Here is a 21,516-nt window from a genome sequence, read left to right as displayed (position 1 = left end):
GTTAGAACTGGAATATTTGGTGATAACGGGATAGTTTATGTTAGAACCGGGATAGTTGAAGCCAGAATTAGGATATTTGGTGTTAGAACTGGGCTGTGTGGTGTTAGAACCAACTGGTGTAAAAACCGGGATGGGTGGCGTAAAAACCGAGCTATTTAGTACTAGAACCCGGAAAGATGGTGCTGGACTGGGAATGTTTGGTGCTAGAACGGGGACGGTTGGGTTGACTCCTTTGTCCAACCCAACACGTACCCCCAGGCCCTGTATCTCTCCCCCCCAAAAAAAAAAATATCCTCAGGGACGAGCGAGTTCTTTCGACTCTTGGGGTACAGCGTTCACTTCTAAGCTGTCATTAGGTCGTTAGATGCGAAAGAACCCATGTACTTTACGGTTTAGAGTTCCGGCGCGGTATCAACACCATTTCAGCAGCTGGGGTTGCATTCATATACAGTTAGCTACGTTGTTAAGAGTCCGAAGCAAGGAAAAAAATAAACGTACTGTACGAAGCTTTAAGACTGTGAGCTGGAAGAGAGCCAAGACTTGTGACAACGGATGGCGTCGTTTGAAACTGCTGCACCCATAAAAATGGATATAAATCAGCATTACTGGCAACCATGTATTAAACAACGCCATTATTCATTTTTTTTATTGTGAATAAGACTAATGGAAACAAGATAGCCCCCAAAAGTATATACGTGTACGTGAATAAATTATATAATGGTAGTCTTCCTACGTAATCGCGATGGTGTTGTGTTTTTTCATTTATTGTCGCTTAGTTGCATAATCCACACCATTAGTCAAAACATTTATAATCAATCAATATTATTTCATCGTAATCTCACGGAATAGATTATGTAAAAACGTTAGATAAATTATTATGCTCTTTAGTTCCACCCTACATTAAGTTTCCTCCAAGTCAACTATGCCGAAATATAAACACAAACAACCAAACTTTGTCAACCAATTACGGCAACACAAGCAGCTCACCAATTTGGTAAATAAATGTGGAGAACAACAAGCTTCAGGCAACGCGAAAATCATCCAACATAAAAAAACAAAAGCTTCCCTGTGGCCTGAAGCCCCTCGCAAAGCCCTCATGAAGGCAGAATATATCAACATAACTCATACAGTGCAGCACCCACCAGCCCCCGCACCCGACGCTCTCTAGAAATACACCACCATCCACCATACCGCACTTCACGTCAACCGAGCATGCCTCGCCCTCATTCATAATTTACATTCGACTCATGTTCATCCGTCTGTGTCAGTGGAATGATCCAATGGGGTGGCAGCGGAGGGGCGTTGAAGTATACAGTCATACAGGGGAGGGTGTTGTATACATAGGTGGTGTATACTTCCCGTGGTGGATTATCAGCCCGCCGGCCCTAGGGGTGACGCCACACTTGGTGGATTATTATTTTAACGGCGCTCGTGCTGTGTATTTAGACGGTCTGTTCTGTGTTTTATTTATGGAATGTTTGGTTGGGAATATGGGTGAATAGGAACGGGGATCTAATTCACTCTGGGATGCTGATTACATTAGCGTTTCATTAAATCCACATGAAACTTCATAACCCACTTCTATCGATTGCGTCCTTTTCCCTGATTGGCTGCTTAGGTTGGCTCATGGTTGGCGGGTGCGCGATAACAACGCTGTGTATGGTATACTTTTAATAACTTTCCTTGAGAGTTGTTTTATAAAACATTGTCAAGTGCACTACACTATAGTATATTAACGTTTACAACATCCACCAAAATGTGGATGATTATGCGTGAATAAACAAAAGCAATTTAAAAAAGAGTTTCAGCAACTGTAATCATTGCGACAGATCTATTAAACATGTGTTTGGTTGGTGCAGAACTGAAAAACAGGTTATCTTATTTCTGGTGTTGAGCACCACCAGCACTCGACGGTGCTAGCTAGCCTCGCCTCGGGTGCTGACTCACCATCCCTGCTACTTGAGAGAGCGCCCCGTATGTTTGTTTGATTATGTTTACCCTGTAATATGCGTTTTCGTTATTTGCATATGTGAAACTCGGAGTTAAATAAATCACTGTAATGAACTGACATGCTGATGAAAAACGTGACAGAAAATGGTGAAATATACGAGTCCGTCAGGGAACGCCAGCCAACCATTACGTGGATAAATGGTGAGGCGTGCGGGACCTGGTGCGAGGCTACGAGACAGACGCAGCAGTGCTCGCTTCCCCACTCCCGCGCTCTAACCCGTGCTCGAATACCAGCCCCAGACTTTAGTTCCGTTTGAATTAATTATAATCGAGCACGAGTCAGCATTCATGAGACACAATAGCTAGACGGCGCGCGGATTTCTAGGTGGATTCGCGGTCCAGTTCCCGTCGGTATACATATCCCGGGTAATTTTAATCTCCCCCATTGTAAAACCCAAGTCGGTTGCAGCTGCAGGGTTCGAATAAGCGTGGTTGTGGTTGTCGCTGTGGGTGTGGAAATGTCCCGGTGCAGCAAAAACACACCAAACTGGCTGACAGCTTCAACCAATTACAAATTCTTACCAGCTGTACTAGAAATGGCATGAGGGATTTATGCAGGATATTGCTTTGAAGGTTGGGTTAATAGGGCTCTTAAACGGCTAAAATGGTCGGCATGTGGCGATTGTGAGTATAGAATGTCATGCTTTACGAGTATTGAACGCGTGATTGATCTATCCAAACATCACTGTAGCGTCACATGAACGCTGCTTCTGAAAATGTAATAAAATCATACATACATAATCCCGAACGCATGTGATAAAGATAATTTAGAACACCTCTGTGTATTTTTTCCAGTTCACTATCAACCAATCTGAATCCCCTTATCAGGAAATGTATCTATACACCCCAATTAGAATGCGCTTCAGTGTATATCCTTTGTGTAAACATGCTGAATGTTGGTGAATAGGAACACTGGGGCCGTTACCATGCCAACCGGGTGTATTTCAGACCATCAATTTTCTTCCCCTGCACCCCTAGGCTGGTACGTTCCTCACGCTGATTGGTTAGGTGGCGTGGAACGCGACCGCTGATTGGTCAGGTGACTGGAAACTCGCGCGGGGATTGGTCAGGTGGTGATGATAGTGACTGGAGATTGGCTGTGTGTAATGGTGCAGCTGGTTCAAGCTGGGGAGGGCTTGGGGCTGGTCCATGGGGTCTTGGGGGGACTGGGGGGTGATACAGCGAACCCGGGAACCTTCTCCAACCTAGCCATGGCCTGTAGACCTGGACTTGCCTCAACACAGGCTACAGTGCCACCGGTTCTCCTCACTGTACCGTGCATTATAAAAACACTATACTGTAGTGGTGAAAGTTATCTATATACATCGGTGCCTCGTTGGACTTAACGATTTGGGAGAGTTGCCAACTCATGCATTAACTTGTCAAGTTTATTTACCATACGCGACGCCATCTTTGAACCAGCTGCACCATGAGGAGAGCAAGACATCGACTGTAGATGGTTAGTGAATAGCCCTATTACCAATTTTTCCCAGTTTACCCCCAGTTTACGTCTGGATATGCGCTGTGGAGTTGAGTTTACCCAACATTGGTGTTTTAATCGGCTATTGATTGTTTAACGACACAATCATATGACAGGTGCGTGTATACATAAACTATACATGAGTTCATGAGTGATAAGTGTTTTTATTCTGTTTATGCGTTATCATCTTTATGTGAGTGTTTTGTGAGTTAAATGTTTTATGGGAGTTAGACAGTCAGTGAGTACGTTCAATGACCGTTATGAGTGGGTGACTCGGAGTTAGCGTTGTTGGGTGACTGGAGGAGAGAAGGGGGGGGGGTGACGGAGGGAGGGACAGTCTCTACATTGCGCGGGAACTTTAGAGTTTGTTGTGAGTCATACGAGGTGGTGGTGTAGCGCGCTAGTGGTGGTGTGTGTATACCGGTATTAATATACGGTGTGTGCGCTAGACTGGGAGACGGACGGACGTACGGACACGGTCGATCCCTCTCTCACTCACCCACATACTCTCTCTCACCCGCGTGGATAGTGAGTATACATACGTATTGAGCGTCACGGATATGGTGATGTGGTGGTGTTGTGTTGCGCCATCTTGACTGAAGCGGAGTGAGTCATTTGCGCAGTGACTAGGTTGAGCATACAGTGTGGTGCTATAGCAAGTGAAGTGTGATGACGTCAGTGTGGAAAAATACCGGCCTAGTGTGATGACATCAACCGGTAAGAATATTGTTTTGGTATTGACATCACTGGGATTGTTGACTGTGTGGTGTTAGTGTGATGACATCAGTGGGAATGTTGAATGTGTGGTGACAGTGCAGTGACATCAGAAAGAATGTTGACTTCGTGTGTTGACGTCAGTGAAAATATTGGCAGTATAGTAACACCAGTGAGAATGTTGACACTAGTGACATCAGTGAGAATGTTGACACTAGTGACTTCAGTGAGAATGTTGACATGATAGTGACTCATTGAGAATGTTGACACTAGTGACATCAGTGAGAATGTTGACACTAGTGACTTCAGTGAGAATGTTGACATTATAGTGACTCATTGAGAATGTTGACACTAGTGACATCAGTGAGAATGTTGACACTAGTGACATCAGTGAGAATTTTGACACTAGTGACTTCAGTGAGAATGTTGACATTATAGTGACTCATTGAGAATGTTGACACTAGTGACATCAGTGAGAATGTTGACACTAGTGACATCAGTGAGAATGTTGACACTAGTGACATCAGTAGAATGTTGAAACTTCAGTGCCATCATGAGAATGTTGATACTATAGTGACATCAGTGAGAATGTTGACAATCAAATGACGTCAGTGAGAATGTTGACATTAGTGACATCAGTGAGAATGTTGACAGTATAGTGACATAAGTGAGACTGTTGACAGTATAGTGACGTCAGTGAGAATGTGGACACTAGTGAAGTCTGAGAATGTGGACACTATAGTGAAGTCTGAGAATGTTGACTCTTGACTTCAGTGAGAATGTTGACAGTATAGTGACATCAGTGATAATGTTGACAATATAGTGACGTCAGTGAACATTTTGACACTATTGACTTCAGTGAGAATGTTGACACTTGACTTCAGTGAGAATGTTGACACTATTGACTTCAGTGAGAATGTTGACACTATTGACTTCAGTGAGAATGTTGACACTAGTGACCAGTGAGAATGTTTACAAAATAGTGACATCAGTGAGATTGTTGATACTATAGTGACATCAGTGAGAATATTGACAATAAAGTGACGTCAGTGAGAATATTGACATTAGTGACATCAGTGAGAATGTTGACAGTATAGTGACATCAGTGAGAATGTTGACGCTGGTGAGTCAGTGAAAATGTTGACACTATTGACTTCAGTGAGAATGTTGACAATATAGTGACGCCGGTGAGAATGTTGACACTATTGACTTTAGTGAAAATGTTGACAGTATTGTGACATCAGTTAGAATGTTGACAGTATAGTGACATCAGTGAGAATGTTGACATTATAATGACGTCAGTGAGAATGTTGACAGTATAGTGACATCAGTGAGAATGTTGACAGTATAGTGACGTCAGTGAGAATGTTGACAGTATGGTGACGTCAATGAAAATGTTGACAGTATAGTGACGTCAGTGAGAATGTTGACAGTATGGTGACGTCAATGAAAATGTTGACAATATAGTGACATCTGTGAGAATGTGAAAATATAGTGACATCTGTGGGTAATAATGTTGGGTTAGTGTGATGACATCAGTAGACAAGAATGTTATCATGCAAGTAGGTAAAAATGTTGATAAAGGTTAATGACTTCATTCTGTGAGACTCGACTAATGTGAAATCATGTGAGAATATCTAGTATGATGATGTCAGTAGATTAGAATGTTTACTCTAACATCCGTGGGTTAGAATGTTACCGTAAATACATGGTGACATCAGTGGGTTAGAATGTTACCGTAAATACATGGTGACATCAGTGGGTTAGAATGTTATCGTAAATACATGGTGACATCAGTGGGTTAGATTGTCGGGAATGTTTTAAGTGGGAGAGAACGTTACAGTTGGTGTTCGTACGTTGATTACTGGAAGATGGCTCACACAATGTTTCCTGTTGACATTCTGAAGTGACATCATTATTCTGTAGACTATAGTGTTATGTTTCCTGTTGACATTCTGAAGTGACATCATTATTCTGTAGACAATAGTGTTGTTTCCTATTGACATTCTGAAGTGACATCATTATTCTGTAGACTATAGTGTTATGTTTCCTGTTGACATTCTGAAGTGACATCATTATTCTGTAGACTATAGTGTTATGTTTCCTGTTGACATTCTGAAGTGACATCATTATTCTGTAGACTATAGTGTTATGTTTCCTGTTGACATTCTGAAGTGACATCATTATTCTGTAGACTATAGTGTTATGTTTCCTGTTGACATTCTGAAGTGACATCATTATTCTGTAGACTATAGTGTTATGTTTCCTGTTGACATTTTGAAGTGACATCATTATTCTGTAGACTATAGTGTTATGTTTCCTATTGACATTTTGAAGTGACATCATTATTCTGTAGACTATAGTGTTTTGTTTCCTATTGACATTCTGAAGTGACATCATTATTCTGTAGACTATAGTGTTATGTTTCCTGTTGACATTCTGAAGTGACATCATTATTCTGTAGACTATAGTGTTATGTTTCCTATTGACATTTTGAAGTGACATCATTATTCTGTAGACTATAGTGTTTTGTTTCCTATTGACATTCTGAAGTGACATCATTATTCTGTAGACTATAGTGTTGTTTTCTGTTGATTTTCTGAATAGTGACATCATTCTCTTGACTATAGTGTTGTGTTTGCTGTTAACATTCTGAATAGTGACATCATCATTCTGTTGACTTCAGTGCAATATAGTGTTTCCTGTTGGCATTTGGTAGTGACATCATCATTCTGTTGACTATAGTGCAATATAGTATTATGTTCAGCATTGTGAAATCACTGTACTGCTGACTATAGGCTCGTGGCATTATGTAATAGTGTCGTGTTATTGTGACACTGAGTTAAACTTAGTGTTACGTGTGTTTAAATGAGTTTATATAATGCAGCTATGGTGACAGTGTCCTTGAGTTAGTGTTATGTTGTACAGTGAGGCAACTTAAGTGTATAGTGTGATTGGCAGTGATATGAGTTGGATAGTTTGTTTGTCGGTGATAATCATCATACAGGTTCACGTTAGTTGAGCAATTACGTTCACACTACAGGTATACAAACAATACACATAAACAGTATAGGTATGCAAACAATATACGCAGACAGTACAGGTATGCAAACAATATACGCAGACAGTACAGGTATGCAAACAATATACGCAGACAGTACAGGTATGCAAACAATATACGCAGACAGTATAGGTATGCAAACAATATACACAGACAGTACAGGTATACAGACAATGGTGCATAATAAATGGGTCAGCTATCCGTAAAACTACCAATTGCTTATTACTAACTACGGCACGTAAGTAAGATTAAAACGTTAATTATAATAACAGAGAGAAACACAACAACCTACTATATCTTACCCCCAAAATTCGACTGGTGTGTGTGTGTGTGTGTCTGTCTAAAACGTGTCTTTTGAACAGTAAGATAATTTAGGCACAAAAGTTATGTCATCCACTCCAGAGTTTAATAAAGACACTAACTGGCCTTAACATACACATATTGTTTATTAGATCAAAGGTCAGAGTGAGTTAGTTAATAGTTAAGAGGGACTTGGGGGCTGGGGGGAGTGAGGTAGACAAATGCTTAAGTTACCCCTCCTCCTCCTCATCCCTGCCTCCCTCCCTCCCTCCCTCTCCCTTGATAGAAAATTTACAATGGAAAACGTACTCTTTAAAATGCTCGCTTGGTTATTTGTGCATTATTGGTGGCGTAAGTATATAGTGTTTATGGTGTTGTATGGTGGATTTTATGGTGTCGTGTGGTGGATTTTATGGTGTGGTTTTATGGTGGGTGTTATGGTGGTTGTGTTATGGTGTTAGTGTATGATGTTGTTATGGTGTTAGTGTATGGTGTTGTTATGGTGTTAGTGTATGGTGGGTGTGTTGTGGTATTTGTGTATGGTGGGTGTGTTATGGTGTTAGTGTATGGTGGGTGTTATGGTGTTAGTGTATGGTGGGTGTGTTATGGTGTTAGGTGGTGGGTGTTATGGTGTTAGTGTATGGTGGGTGTGTGTTAGTGTATGGTGTTGTTATGGTGTTAGTGTATGGTGGGTGTGTTATGGTGTTTGTGTATGGTGGGTGTGTTATGGTGTTAGTGTATGGTGGGTGTTATGGTGTTAGTGTATGGTGGGTGTTGTTATGGTGATGTGTGATGGGTGTTATAGTGTCAGGTGTTATGGTGTCAATGTATGAGGGGGTGTTATGGTGTCAGTATGGTGCCTATCTTTATCCTTACATAGTGCATGTCCTTTGTAGTAACATTTGTATGGTGTCATTAACCATATAGTGCATTTGGATAAATTATAGTGACAGCATTTCACAGTATCATAATTTGTTGAGTTATGGTGACAACCTGAATTATGAACACTAATTTATGGTGATATATTGTGAATTATAGTGCAATAGTGAGTTATGGTGATATATTGTGAGTTATGGTGAAATGCTGAGTTATGGTGCAATATGAGTTATGGTAATGAGACAGTAAGTTAGTGATTCTTCGTGAGTTATGGTGAGTGAGTTTCATACATTTTCTCTCATAGTGACATTTTCTGTGATCTATGGCACCATTTTCTGTGAGTTATAGTGACGTTTTCTGTGAGTTATAGTGACATTTGCTATGAGTTATAGTGACGTTTTCTATGATTTATGGCATCATTTTCTGAGTTATGGTGACATTTTCTGTTAGTTATAGTGACATCTCCAAATAGTAGCAGTGCCCTTATTTATGATCTATAATTAACCTTGAATTATAGTGACACGCCTTAAGTTATAGCGGCCATAATTAGGGAAGTACTGTAGGTATAACTCGCTATAAGAGTTGCTAGTAATTATTTTGGTCATTAGTTTTTATGATTATATATAATGACTTGAGACTGTAGTGACATGTATCTTATGTATGTATGTATGTATGTATGTATGTATGTATGTATGTATGTATGTATGTATGTACTAAGTAAATTACGTAGTTATGTAAGTACTGTATATACTGTATGTGTAGCTCATGTTAGTGTGCTGTAAGGAAATACGATTAGTCATATATGTATTTCATGTGTATTTATGTAGTGTAAGGATATTATGTAGTCATCTGATTAATGTGTGCGTGTGTGTGTGTGTGTGTGTGTATATATATATAAACGTACATGAATGCCTGTATGTATGTATGTATTGTCACAGCAGGGGTTGTGACTGATGTGTGTACACCATAATGTACCATGCCATGCTTCACTGCTGTGCCTCAGTGCCCAGTGTTACAGTGCCTCAGTTAGTGCCCGGTGCTACAGTGCCTTAGTTAGTGCCGTGTTACAGTGCCTCAGTTAGTGCCCAGTGTTACAGTGCCTCAGTTAGTGCCCAGTGTTACAGTGCCTCAGTTAGTGCCCAGTGTTACAGTGCCTCAGTTAGTGCCCAGTGTTACAGTGCCTCAGTTAGTGCCCAGTGTTACAGTGCCTCAGTTAGTGCCCAGTGTTACAGTGCTCAGTTAGTGCCCAGTGTTACAGTCAGTTGCCCAGTGTTACAGTGCCTCAGTTAGCCCAGTGTTACAGTGCCTCAGTTAGTGCCCAGTGTTACAGTGCCTCAGTGCCCAGTGTTACAGTGCCTCAGTTAGTGCCCAGTGTTACAGTGCCTCAGTTAGTGCCCAGTGTTACAGTGCCTCAGTTAGTGCCCAGTGTTACAGTGCCTCGGTTAGTGCCCAGTGTTCAGTGTTACAGTGCCTCAGTGCTCAGTGTTACAGTGCCTCAGTCAATGCCCAGTGTTACAGTGCCTCATTTAGTGCCCAGTGTTACAGTGCCCAGTGTTACAGTGCCTCAGTAGTGCCCAGTGTTACAGTGCCTCGGTTAGTGCCCAGTGTTACAGTGCCTCATTTAGTGCCCAGTGTTACAGTGCCTCATTTAGTGCCCAGTGTTACAGTGCCTTAAACAGTACCAAGAGTAATGCACTATAAGAGTCAGAAACATAACACTGTATTCAGACAATCTCTGTACAGTACGTGTACAATACAGATGTCATGTGCTGCCGGGTCTGTAATATTTCCTCCCTTGTGGTCAAGTGGTCACAAAGCTGTATTTTGGGTACAGTGTCGTGAACCAGTGAAATGCAGTACTGCATTCCTGACGACTCTCTGTATTACTTAAATTACAGAATACATTATGACCTGATGTATTATTCTCTTTGTATTAAACAGGAGATATTTAAATTACTGACCATAAAGGGGATTTTTTTATTAACTAAACCAATATAGATGTTGATTGATATTAGTGAAGAATACATTAAGAAAATGTAAATAAAGTGTGTGTGTGTGTTCACCTCTGTAGGAGTATGCGTAGGTGTACCTGTATGCATGTGCACTATATATATATATATATGTGTGTGTGTGTTCTGTGTATATGCATTTATATATTTGAATGTATGTGTATATCATACCTTAAATACTACAGCCAATGTTTGTAATATGTGACTATGTAGTCACTATTAATACGTGTAATTATTGTAATTAATGTGCGTTTCTTTATATGACCGTATGATATTAACTTCAGTACGACATTATTCTTGTTGTTATTATTGATGTTGTTTTATTGTTCATCGTAATATAGCACAACAGGTGATGCATTGTGGGTCACCTATGTACCCACACTCCATGGGTTCACCTGTGTGGGCCAGACACTGCAGTATCTCCGCCATATAATTGATCGGTTCACTTTCAATTACAAACCAAGAACCATCAGCTGTTACTTCACACACAACCAGAGATGGCACCAAGATAAAAAAGGTAGTGGGGGCTCGCTGCTGTTGTATTCGGCGGTTTTGTGAACAGCTGATCAGTTCCCAGGTGTTGTTGGTGGTCTGGGAACACCTGGTGGACGAAGTTGATTGTGTTTCAGGTGTTGTCGACGCTGCGGTAACATCTGGTGATTTCACAGGTGTTAATTATTGGTTCTCTGGGAATAATGGTTGTATAAAGTAGTGTGTTTCGTGGCATCTCTTATCACACCTGTACGAGCACCTGGGTGGATCACCTGACAGGTGTTGTCGGTTCCTCGGTCACACTTGTACCGACTACCTGAAGATGAGTCACTCCACAGGTGTCGCATGTCCCTGGTCATACCAGTTTGTATGAGTCTGAGTCAGTTCACAGGTTTCGTGGACTCTCTAGTCGCATCTGTACGTTAACCTGAGCGTGAGTCATTTCACAGGTGTGGTAGGTTCCCTAGTCGCAGCTGCACGTGTCCCTCAGTCAGGTGTATGTCAACACGCCTGGGTTCCTCGCTTGTGGCTCAGTCAGTATTGTGTAAGTGGGGGTGTTCCATGTTGCACAAGGCGGAATGAATCAATAATGTGTTGCGTGTTGGAGTGTCGTGGCTTTGTGTTGACACGTAATGAACACAAGTTTATAACACACACACACACACACACCTGTATACACACTAAAGGTCATCTTTTGGGGGTCATATAGGGTCAATACACAGTCAGTAGTTAGTGTTGTGCTAGTTTTGCACTCAGGTAAAACTTAACTCGATATAGCGTCGTTGTTTCTAGTTTAGCGCCATTATTATGCAAACGTCATCATTATGGTGCAAAAAAAAAACGTAGATGATACCGTGTAAGTTTGGCATTAGAGTGGTGACAGTGTGGTGTAGATGGTGGTTATTGTGCAGAATCGCCTGTAGTTTCGTGTATTGTGACGCAACGCTAGTCAAATAGTGATGCAACGCGAGTCAATCTTTTCTAGTATGACATGATATTGCATCTTTTGAGTATTAATGCCTTTTGATTGCAACGAGTGCATGAATGGGTGACATCAGTGTGGCTCTGATTGCAACGAGTGAATAGGTGACATCAGTGTGGCTCTGATTGCAACGAGTGAATGAATGGGTGACATCAATGTAACTGATTGCAACGAGTGAATGGATGGGTGACTTCAATGTAACTGTACTCTACCAACTTGCTGCACATTGAGTCAGTAATATACAGGGGTGACATCAATATCGCTCTGGTGACATCAATAATATCATAAAGAGGCCATTATCAGCTGACGTCACCATATGGATCATGATACTTTCGAGATGTACAAATATTTCCTCGGGTGGGAAAGTGTACACAGGTATTTCCTCGGGTGGGAAAGTGTACACAGGTATTTCCTCGGGTGGGAAAGTGTACACAGGTATTTCCTCGGGTGGGGAAGTGTACACAGGTATTTCCTCGGGTGGGGAAGTGTACACAGGTATTTCCTCGGGTGGGAAAGTGTACACAGGTATTTCCTCAGGTGGGAAATTATCTCCTGAGGATTTCTCCATAGTGAGGATGCTCTTCACGCACCAGCGGTAAACCAGCAGGTGGATGTGAGAGACCGACTTGTGGCCAGAGACCCATCTTCTGTGGTCCATCCTGTTGGTCCATCTTGTTAGTTCATCATGTTGATCCATCCTGTTGGTCCATTCTGTTATTGTCGTTGGTCCATCCTGTTGTTCCGTCGTTGGTCCATTCTGTTGGCCCCTCGTTCGTCCATCATGTTGGCCCATCCTGGTGAGCATGAGCGAGTGAATGAACCGGACCGACACCCCGTCATGGTGATGCTGGTGCCTGGTTTTGTGATTCTCTGTCTATCTCTCTCTCTCTCTCTTTCTCTTTCTCTCAACATCCGGGTCTTGCTCACCAACTTCCAGGTTCTATATTGCTTACTTCCGATTTCCGTTGGCGAATTAGTGAGGTCTATCTGACGATTGATGAGTTACGTTGGCGATTTACTGACAGCTACTTGGCGATTTTAGAGTCCCATTGGCGATTTCTTTAGTCATTGGCAATTATTTTTGACCCACAGGCGAAATCTATTATATCTGGCGATTTAAGATTTCCATAGCAATTAGTGAAATCCTCTGGCGATTTTTTTGGGGGTTTAAATCGGCATATTTTTACGTTTCTCTCGTCAACCTTCGACTTTTATTGGCGAGTTATGAATAATGTTGGCGAGTTGTGAATAATGTTGGCGAGTTGTGAATAATGTTGGCGAGTTATGAATAATGTTGGCGAGTTATGAATAATGTTGGCGAGTTGTGAATAATGTTGGCGAGTTGTGAATAATGTTGGCGAGTTGTGAATAATGTTGGCGAGTTATGAATAATGTGTACATTTATGAGTCATTTGTATTCCTGTGAGTCATTCTGGCTTTGAGAATTAAATTAACTGACTCGAGAATAGTATTATATGAGTCGTGAGTCGTGAAGTGTTATGAGTTACGTGTTAGCTTGTGAGTATCCTTGTGAATTATGAGTTGTGAAAGTAAGCCACAGGAAACCAGATGTGTATGTATGTATGTATGTATTTGTGTATGTATGTATGTATTTGTGTATGTTTATATGTATATGTATGTTTGTTCACGGGACTGTTTGCACTCCTACGTTTATTTAATGTAGGAATATGACGTCATTTCCTTTGACTCATAACCTGTGAGTGTAGATTGTGAGTAGAGAGAATCTACTCGCTCCCATAGGTGACTCACACGGGAATCATTTATGAGTACCTCGTAGACTCATATTACTGTGTTGAGTGTCTAGATGAAGTGTGTTGATAGCGGGTGTGTGTTGAGTGTCTAGGTGAAGTGTGTTGGTGAAGTGGGTGTGTGTGTGTGGAATGTGTAGTGGAGTCTAGGTGAAGTGTGTCGAGTAGGTGTGGCGAAGTGTGTAGATGGAGTGTGTTGGTAGGTTAAAAGTGGGCATGGGGAGTGAATGTGTAATAATGATGTTAAGGATGGTTGTGTGGAGAGAGGGAGAGATAGTCGCGTTGTGTTGTGAGCAGTGAGGTGTGAGAAAGTGGCGGTAGGGGTGTGGTGAGTGGTAGGGGTGTGGTGAGTGGTGGGGTGTGGTGAGTGGTAGGGGTGTGGTTGTGTATTGATGGTAGGCTTGGTTGTGTAGTGGTGTGGTGGTGGTTGTGTGGTGAGCGGGTGGTGGTATAGCGTGATGAGTAAGTGGTGGTGGTGGTAGTGGAGCTTGGTTGTGTGGTGAGTGGTGGAGAGTGGCTGTGTGGTGAGTGAGTGGTGGTGGTGGTGGCGTGGTGAGAGTTGTGAGAGAGTGGTGGTGGTGAGTGAGGTAGGGGGTCGATAAGCCTCAGGTCGGAGTGGGCCGGGAGCCAAGAGCCGTAAAGAGCCGCCCCGCGCGTTGCTCTTCCACTCTGTGGCTCTGCCTCCTGGCTCTCTAAACCCCTCCTCCTCCTCCACCTCTTCCCGCCTGGTCGCCAGTCCCCCCCTCCCTCCCCCCCTCACGTCGCTCTAACCACTCCTCCTTCCTCTCTCCCTCTCTCCACTCGCTCGCTCGGCCAACTCGTGCACTCCCTCCCTCCCTGGCTCTTTTCTCCCTCGCTCTCTATCGCCAGTGTCTGGCTCGGGGAGCGCGGCGGTGCGTGCGTGCGTTTGTTCGAAAAGTCGCACTGGGGAGAGACCCGACTCTACTCAGCATATTCTTCGCGCCAAGCCTGTGTGTTGTGTCGGCATATTCTGGTGGCTCTGTGTGTTTCCGCTGTTGAACGTGACCTTGGTGATCGGGCACGTATTTAACCCGCGAATTAAAAAAAAGTTTATTGTGTATTATGCGGATGGGACTGTGTAGTGACGCAATGTTTACCTCTTGGCCCTGCCTGGATCTACTACAGCTGCTGGGGTTGCCTTTGAGCACGTGAGTCTGAGTTAGAGTTTGGTCTCTCTCTCTCTCACTCTCACTCACTCTCTCCCTCTTCCTTACCTGTGTATTCAAGACGTCGCCGCTACACCCCTGCTGAGGTGAGTCCTGTGAGAGGTACTGGGGAGTTTTTTCCCTCTCTTAACGTACCCGTTCAGTGATCTCAGTGATGAACTTAGTCTTATGTCAACAAAGTGTGTCGTCCACTAACTCACTCCAGCGTGTGTGATGTTATTGGCATACAGTTATTAACATTTCTCGCTGTTATTTACCGGACGACAGTGTTGTATCAAGACCATAAAACCACGTTATTTTTTGTGTTTAATAACGTTTCAACTCACGTGATTGGCTGGATGTTATTGATACTGAATTATCATCTTAGGTCATCAATAATCGTAATTTATCTGAATTTAGTGATGATACAAATTTTAAAGCACAAACGTAGACAACATTTGTTTACTCTGGACGTGTTGTTTATGCAACAGTTATTTACATGTTTGTGATGTTCAGCAAAATGTGAATGTTTACCTACTGTTTATTCTCATACTGCAAACAAATGAAAACATTGTTACTATGAAGAGCTGGGAAGTGTTTGTGACAAAAACACAGTTGGATCACAGTGTGTGTACACGTGTTTGTGTTATCAGTACTTGTTATCGTTTCCCTGTGTTTTGGTGATGTTTTATCTCACTATGCTCTAAATAATACGGCATGATCACCACCTTGTTATCAATTCAAGGTAATGTTATCTTTTACTTGTGTTGTGATAACGTAACGTCTATAATAACAGTTGTCCGCTTTTTTACTATGTTTGTGTTGGGATGTTGTCTTGTTTGTGTTGGGATGATGTTGTTTGTTGTTGTTTATGTATGTTTGTTTTTGTGCATTTATTTTGTGTTTGTGTCTTGTTAATGTTCTTGTGTTGTCATACTGTCCTGGTTGTGTTGTCATACTGTCCTGGTTGTGTTGTCATATTGTCCTGGTTGTGTTGTCATACTGTCATGGTTGGGTTGTCATACTGTCCTGGTTGTGTTGTCATACTGTCATGGTTGTGTTGTCATACTATCATGGTTGTGTTGTCATATTGTCCTGGTTGTGTTGTCATACTGTCCTGGTTGTGTTGTCATACTATCATGGTTGTGTTGTCATACTGTCCTGGTTGTGTTGTCATACTGTTTTGTTGTCATAATTTAATAAAAATAATAAAAATATTTTTATTATTATAATTATTATTATTATTATTATTATTATTATTTTATTATTATTTTATTATTACTATTATTATTATTTTATTATTATTTTATTATTACTATTATTATTATTTTATTATTATTATTATTATTATTATTATTATTATTATTCACGATATATACAGTACAATTTCCATAATTTTATTTATATCGGATTGTTATAAATGTACCGTTATCATATATTTCTGTTATATAAAATTTATATTCCCTGTGCTTTGGTTATCTTACATGAGTCACTTCTCTTGCATGTGTTATCTTATTTTATCAGAGTGTGTCACGTTGCACCGGTTATCACATTTGTCTCTGATACTGATATATGTGTTTCTGTTATCTTACCTGTGTCTGTTATCTTACTTGTGTCTGTGTCTGTGTGTGTGTGTGTTATCCTGGGTCTGTTTTTGCTATCGTTCTTGGTCTTATGTTTGGAATAGTGTTATCGACTTTTGGCGTTGTTATTGTCTTACTTGTGTGTTTGTTTATGTTATCGTGTGTTTGTTTGATGCTATTGTTGTGTGTTTGTTATCTGCTTGGATGTGAGTTGATATTTGCTTTCATGCCTGTGTGTGTTTGTTGAGTGTTATAATGTGTTTGTTTGTGTATGAATGTTATCGTGTGTTTGTGTATGGATGTTGTATGTCAGAATAATGATGAGAATGTGTTGTGTATGTCTACGAGTTTAATAATGCGATTGTTTGTTTAGTTAGAATATTCATGTGTTTGTTTTTATATATATACACGTGTTTATCCTCACTGTTATCACTAAGGAACGGTTGGATCAGGTCAGGTATGGCCAGGTGTGAACGACGGGATAATGACCTCATTCTTCGTTTTATTTACACCTGTACGTCATGGAGTCGAAATTTGTAAAGGTGTTTAATGTGTTTCTCTCTCATTAGTAACTCTATTTATTTATTGGTTTATTTATTTATTACTGTTGAGTAGTTTTGTATTTTATTTATTTATTTATTACCTTTTTTAGTTTTTATTTATTTGTATTTTTTTTATTACCCATATGAGTTGTTTTATGTATTGTGCAATTTTTTCTTATTTTTTGTTTTTTGTTTATTTGGATGTTTTAATGGAGGGGACGAACGTGGTGAATCGAATCAGTATGAACTAGTGAAGCAAAGTGTGTGTGTGTGTGTGTGTGTGTGTGTGTGTGTGTGTGTGTGTGTGTGTGTGTGTGTGTGTGTGTCTGTGGCTTTGTCTGAGTTCATGTTCTCTCGCTTTTCTACACTTTCCTCCATTACTGCTCCCCTACCTCCCTCCTACTCCTCCCCTTCCTACTCTCCCCTTCCCTTCCTACTCTTCCCCTCTCTACTCCTCCCCTCCTACTCCTCCCTCCTACTCCTCCCTCCCACCTCCCCTTCCTACTCTTCCTTCTACTCCTCCTCCTACTCCTCCCCTCCTGCTCCTTCCTACTCTTCCCCTTCTACTCCCTCCCTCCTACTCCCTCCCCCTTACTCTCCTTCCCTTCCTACTCTCCCCCCCTTTCCCTTCCTACTCCTCCCCTTCAAGTATTGGTTAGTTACGTTAGATTAGGTTAAGGTAGATCAGGTTAAGTTAGAATAAGTTAGTTTAAGGTTAAAATAGGTTATGTTCGTTCTATGTTCGGTATGTTCAGGCGGTTGATAATAAATGAAATTATTAAAGTAAAATGAAATGCAAACGTTTTTTCCTATTAAGTTGGCAACACTGACACCTGTTAAACGATTATAATTGGCAACACTGTAACCTTGCCCTTCTTTCAATATTTTTTCAATTTATTTATTTATTAAATTTTGCTCAACGAAAATAAACTGATTTGTGTATTACAGTAGTGGGAGAGTTTAAAGTGTCTGTAATTTGTGATGGTGTACACGGTTTAGTAACCTAACCTAAACCAGGAAAAGTTGGGACTTACTCGCTGTGACATTTTTTTCCGGCCGTCGCACTACTCACAGATGCTGGCTGCTCTGTTTACATCTCAGTCATTGAATTGTTAAGTAGGGTCGACGCTGGAGTACCTAATTTGTTTTTATTTTAGGAAAGGGACAAGTAGTAGTAGTAGTAGTCGTCGTATTAATAGTGGAAATAATAATAAAAATCATACCAATAGTTGTAGTCATATTAATAGAATAGTAATAGCACTTGTAAGAAGAAATATTTTAGGCTCGTTATGCATTTGAACATATTATCCTTTATAGCGACCGATGGCAACTTTAGTCCCTCCTCTGATGAGTTGCCGATTATCCCTTTTATCAGCAGGTGGATAAATATATTTTCCCGTGCAAGATACAAGTATTACTCACTACAGTAACCTTAATGTAACAGCTCATTCATGGTGTTAGTGGAGAGATGCTTCATTAGTCTTTCTTCTTTTGTTATGTTACTCTTTCGTCTCAGTTAACGGGTAATGATACGTTTTTTTTTTCAAGAAGTATTTTTGTTTTTGCTTAATACATCCCGTGATTCAGGATGTGTTTGTTATTGCTGTTCTTATTAGTGTTGTTGTTTCTGTTATTATTATTGCTGTTATTGTTATTACAGCATTATTATTGTTCCTGTTATTGTTGTTATTGTCATTTTATTATTATTATTATTATTATTATTATTATTATTATTATTATTATTATTATTATTATTATCGTTTCTGCTGTAATTGGCAGTGTGTGAAGGAGGGAGGAAGGGAGAGGGGCATTTGTATCTCTGGTATTCCCGCTGCTCGCTGTAATTTATCAGAAATTATAATTGAAACGTTTATAACTCAGCTGAGGCCTTTGATAACCCCTTTCCATCCTCCACCCTTCCCACCCTTTCCAACCTTCCTACTCTTTCTACACCCGTCCCACCCTTTCCACTCTTTCCACCCTACACACACTCTATACACTCCACCCTTAGCTCCCTTACTCTTCAGACCCTCCACCCACTACACCTACACCCTCCACACCTCCACTCACCACAATTAAACAAAAGCTCTATTATCTACACCTCTACACCCCGCGTCTTCCCTCCACAGTCTGTATATTCAATACTTCCCTCTCCCCCCTCCCTCACCCTCCCTCACCCTCCCTCCCCTCTCCCTCACCCTCCCTCACCCTCCCTCCCCCACTGTGTCCCCAATAAGTATCTCCATCTACACTCCATCACACCTTCCTCCCTCTCCATCTACACTCCATCACACCTTCCTCCCTCTCCATCTACACTCCATCACACCTTCCCTTTACACACCATCACCCGGCCTCTGCGTAGACCTGTCTGTGTGTCCAAATCTGTTTCTCTCTCGTAATGAACTTTGAATTTAATGAACCAACTATACTCCCATTTGTGTCTCTACCCACCCTAGGATAGGTTAGGTTATATTAAGTTAGGATAGGTTAGGTGAGGTGAGGTAAGGAACAGTAGAGCGGTGCAGCAGAAGGTGGGGGTATGGGCCTCGCCAAAGCTCCTCCTCCGTGCTGTAGGTCAGGGTTGTTGGCTCGTCCTGCAGGAGAGGTACTGTGTGTGTGTGTGTGTGTGTGTGTGTGATGAAGTATATAGTATTTCAGGGGTCACTTGTATATTAGGCACCCCAGCTTATTTTACCTGGTGATTAAACACCTTAACCTAACCCCTCAGGTAGCGTCAAGGTGTTTAATCATCAGGTGAGATAAGCTGTTGTTTTCTAGCACACACAGACACACACACACACACACACAGACACAGACACAGACACACAGAGACACAGACATACACATACACACACACACACAGACACAGACAATTACACACACACACACACACACACACACACACACTGACACACAGACACACACACACAGACACACACACACACACACACACAGACACACACATACACGCACAAAAGCACACACTGACGGAAGATATTTTATTCAATTTTTGAACTTAACTCTTTCCCCGCCAAGGTCATTTGTGTCACAGTCCACTTAAGGTGAAATATGACGTCACACACCCACCAAACACACCTCTATGGTCCATTCCCGTGGAACATTTGTTTGTTTGTCTTATTGATGTGGTCCATATATGGTCCACTTGGTCCTTGTTGGTTCCTGTGTCTGGTTCACGTGTGTGTGTGTGTGTGGTTCAACGGAGGGTCAGGCAGTGTATGTCATTAGCATTCTGTGGAGGGTGACGGCCAACTCACCGGAACTGTTCGTGTATGAGAGAGAGAGAGAGAGAGAGAGAGAGAGAGAGAGAGAGAGGTGGCATGTGTGTGTGTAGGTGATAATTATAGGTTCCAGAATTTTTATGTACACACACACACACACTACCAGTCAAAGTAGGAATCTCAATACGAATTTATACCATTTAAAGCTATCAGTTGAGCCGTACTGAGTGAGCTTATCTAAACAAAACACAATTAAATCCTTTAAGCCATAAACACAGAAGAACAAACATAACCTCATCTCTACACATACAAATGGCTACGAAACTCTATTAAGACTCTACATTAACTACAAACATTTATTCATACAAAAAACTCACTCGAAAATATTCATAAACACGATGAAAAATATTAACGCAACTACGAATGTTTTTTTTTGGGGGGGGGGGTAGGGGGAGGGGGATCCAAGCGCATTTATCACCAGGTTTAGTGAGGATGGGGGAGGGCGAGAGGAAAGTGAGAGAGGGAGGGAAAGGGACCTGACTTAGTAGGCCACCGGGGACACCTGCTGGGGGCCTAGTAGGAGGGGGGGGGGCGGGTGGTACTATATAGTAGGCAGTCCGCGGCCCATTTTCCGCCTCCTTCTCCTCCTCCATTGGCAGATTGAAGGTCATAGCAACAGGTCTCTCCTCCATTTTTAAAACCCACCCGACTTTAATTTCTATCCTTACCCCTCCTCCCCCTCTCTACCCCCTACCTACCTACCTAACTCTTCGTTTTTTTTCTGTCCCCCTATTTATTGTACCTACCTATCAGTTTCTTTCTCCTACCTCCTTTACCCCTATTCTTCTTCTTTCCTCCTCCCCCTACCTACCTTCCTCTTTCACCCTTCCTCCCTCCCCCTCTCTTCTCCCCCTCTCCTCTCCCTCTCACCTTATCCTTTCCCCACCCCCCTCCTTCCCTCTCTTTCCCTGTACTCCCTCAACTTTCTCTTCACAGTAAGTCAAATATTAATCGGAAAAGAACTCCACAAAACACTAAACTATTTTCACATATTAAAATAATCAGAGAGGTAGGATCAAGTGACGTCATCATGTAAACAAATAAGCAACAACAACATGGTCTGGACACGTGACGTCATCATGTAAACAAATAAGCAACAACAACATGGTCTGGACACGTGTAAACAAAGTACCTTAAGATGGTGAACTATGACATCACTGAGTAAACAATAATAACAGGAAGTGACGTCATGATGTATACACCAAAACATCGTAGCAGGAAAAATAAACAGCA

General features: G+C 41.6%; 1 protein-coding gene across 6 annotated transcripts in view; it reads left to right on the top strand.

The window, feature by feature from the left end:
* Positions 1-3,221: 3,221 nt before the first annotated feature.
* Positions 3,222-21,516, top strand: part of LOC121879645 — a 52,687-nt gene continuing 34,392 nt past the window's right edge. For 2 of the 6 annotated variants that reach the window (XM_042386323.1, XM_042386321.1), the window contains exon 1: positions 3,879-4,207. The gene's annotated coding sequence lies outside the window, so the exon portion shown is untranslated. Of the gene's footprint in view, positions 3,470-3,878; positions 4,208-14,490; positions 14,967-21,516 lie in introns of those variants that run through there. The other 4 variants (XM_042386324.1, XM_042386320.1, XM_042386322.1 and 1 more) reach the window with 3 other exon arrangements.

The sequence above is a fragment of the Homarus americanus genome, unplaced genomic scaffold (genome assembly GCF_018991925.1).
Source record: "Homarus americanus isolate GMGI-L3 unplaced genomic scaffold, GMGI_Hamer_2.0 scaffold47790, whole genome shotgun sequence".
NCBI classification, from domain to species: domain Eukaryota; kingdom Metazoa; phylum Arthropoda; class Malacostraca; order Decapoda; family Nephropidae; genus Homarus; species Homarus americanus.
This window is presented reverse-complemented; position numbering and strand designations above follow the sequence as displayed.